This window comes from Plecotus auritus, assembly GCF_963455305.1.
Source record: "Plecotus auritus genome assembly, chromosome: 4".
Taxonomy (NCBI): domain Eukaryota; kingdom Metazoa; phylum Chordata; class Mammalia; order Chiroptera; family Vespertilionidae; genus Plecotus; species Plecotus auritus.
Genome location: NC_137775.1, coordinates 23,402,775 through 23,405,415, shown reverse-complemented (window position 1 = coordinate 23,405,415; position 2,641 = coordinate 23,402,775). Strand labels below are relative to the sequence as shown.

Genomic DNA, 2,641 nt, shown 5'->3' with positions numbered 1-2,641 from the left:
CAGTTGGACATCTTTAGCGTTGCCGTGGAGGTGGGAGAGGCTCCCGCCACTGCCACTGCGCTCGCCAGCCGTGAGCCCAGCTTCTGGCTGAGCAGCGCTCCCCTTGTGGGAGCACACTGACCATCAGGGGGCAGCTCCTGCATTGAGCATCTGCTCCCTGGTGGTCAGTGCATGTCATAGCGACCAGTCATTCCTCTGTTTGATTTGCATATTAGCCTTTTATTATATAGGATTTAAAATCTTTTTTCTTGAAATATTAATGTTTATTGCATGTAACATTATTATATTTAAAATAATTTTTCTTGAAATATTAAAAAAAGGAAAATTCTATAAAAATAATAAAATAAATAGAAGACTCAAAAGACAGAGGAAGAACATTGATGAATTCTGATCATTCTCATGTCCCTAAAATGCACTTCACGATTTGATGTTGTCTCCATCGCTGACTGGTCTGCAGGCTCTCTGAGCTGCTGTATTGCCAAGATGTCTCTTTCTAACAAGCTGACTCTGGACAAGCTGGATGTGAAGGGCATGCAGGTCATCATGAGAGTGGACTTCAATGTTCCTGTGAAGAACAACCAGATAACTAACAATCAGAGAATCAAGGCTGCCATCCCAAGTATAAAATTCTGCTTGGACAATGGAGCCAAGTCAGTTGTTCTTATGAGCCACCTGGGTCAGCCCGATGGTGTCCCCATGCCTCACAGGTACTCTTTGGAGCCAGTTGCTGTAGAACTCAAATATCTGCTGGGCAAGGATGTGTTGTTCTTGAAGGATTGCGTGGGCCCCGAAGTGGAGAAAGCGTGTGCTTCCCCAGCTGCTGGGTCTGTCATCCTGTTGGAGAACCTTCGCTTTCATGTGGAAGAAGAAGGGAAGGGAAAAGATGCTCCTGGAAACAAGGTTAAAGTGGAGCCAGCTAAAGTAGAAGCCTTCCGAGTTCACTTTCCAAGCTAGGGGATGTCTGTGTCAATGATGCTTTTGGCATTGCTCACCGAGCCCACAGCTCTATGGTGGGAGTCAGTCTGCCACAAAAAGCTGGAGGTTTTTTGATGAAGAAGGAGCTGAACTACTTTGCCAAGGCATTGGAAAGCCCAGATCAATCCTTCCTAGCCATCCTGGTGGAGCTAAAGTTGCAGACAAGATCCAGCTGATTAATAATATGCTGGGCAAAGTCAATGAGATGATTATCAGTGGTGGAATGGCTTTTACCTTCCGTAAGGTGCTCAACAACATGGAGATTGGCACTTCTCTGTTTGATGAAGAGGGAGCCAAGATTTTCAAAGACCTGATGTCCAAAGCTGGGAAGAATGGTGTGAAGATTACCTTGACGGTTGACTTTGTCACTGCTGACAACTTTGATGAGAATGCCAAGCCCGGCCAAGCCACTGTGGCTTCTGGCATACCTGTTGGCTGGATGGGCTTGGACTGTGGTCCTGAGAGCAGCAAGAGGTACGCTGAGGCTGTCACTAGGGCTAAACAGAGTGTGTGGAATGGACCTGTGGGCGTATTTGAATGAGAAGCTTTTGCCCAAGGGACCAAAGCCCTCATGGACGAGGTGGTGAAAGCCACTTCCAGGGGCTGCATCACCATCATAGGTGGTGGCGACACTGCCATTTGCTGTGCCAAATGGAACACAGAGGATAAAGTCAGCCATGTGAGCACGGGGGATAGTGCCAGTTTAGAGTTCCTGGAAGGTAAAGTCCTTCCTGGGGTGGATGCTCTCAGCAATGTTTAATATTTTTCCTGCCTTTTGGTTCCTGTGCACATCCCCTTAGTGAACTTAGTGCTTTCCACATCTCTACTTGATATTAACTAAAATCTTCCCCCATGAGAAGATTCAGCTAATGGCCAAGAGATGCAGCCCAGGAACACTTAAACGGTTGCACGGCATCTCAGTTCATCTTTACTGCACCCTGGACTCGCTTCCATTCTTCAGGATCCCATTTGAATTTCTTAGTGACTAAACCATTATGCATTCTACAGTGCATATATTTATATTTTGTCTGTTAGAAAAGTAAGCTGTTAGCTTAATTCTCTTCTTAGAGTAGCTTATTCTGATTAGCTTTATCATTGTTTCGCTACTCGCATGAAAACCAGGTGAAATTCCAGTTGTAGGGAGGGAGGGAGACAAAGTTGGTGATCTGTTAAATAAATAAAAGTATTCATTGAAGTTGGAAAAAAAATAATAAAATGGACTTCACAATTTACTGGTGTGTAGAAATATAAAGAATTGGAATTTTAGGGCTGGACCCCAGCACTTCCCCCACAGCAGGGGGAAATGTAAAGTACAAATAGAAGACTGGTTCTTCTTTTTTAGCATTTGAAAATAAGACCCATGTGGGGAAGCTCTGGGAAGCCTCTTGTTATTCTGAAGGGCTGTTTTGCATAGATTCATCAGCTATGGGAATAGCTCTAGGTCAAGCATGTCAAACTCAAAGGCTAACATGGGCCACATAAACAAGGTTTAAGTCTATGTGGGCTGCAAACAAAACAAAAGCTTCCATTTTCTTAAAAATGTAGGTTTATTTCGATAGAGACATGCTGAATACAAAGGGCTGAAATAGAGGAGTCATCATTAAGACAAAGTAATAGAACATTTTAATAAAAATTAATATTTTTTCTTGAACATTAACTTACCAGA

General features: G+C 43.8%; 1 pseudogene across 1 annotated transcript; it reads left to right on the top strand.

Annotated features, from left to right (window-relative positions):
- The first annotated feature begins 483 nt into the window (after window positions 1–483).
- On the top strand, window positions 484–1,762 carry LOC308247678 (phosphoglycerate kinase 1-like; annotated as a pseudogene). The gene has a single exon. The product of its transcript is annotated as a phosphoglycerate kinase 1-like (transcript).
- The last annotated feature ends 879 nt before the right edge of the window (window positions 1,763–2,641 follow it).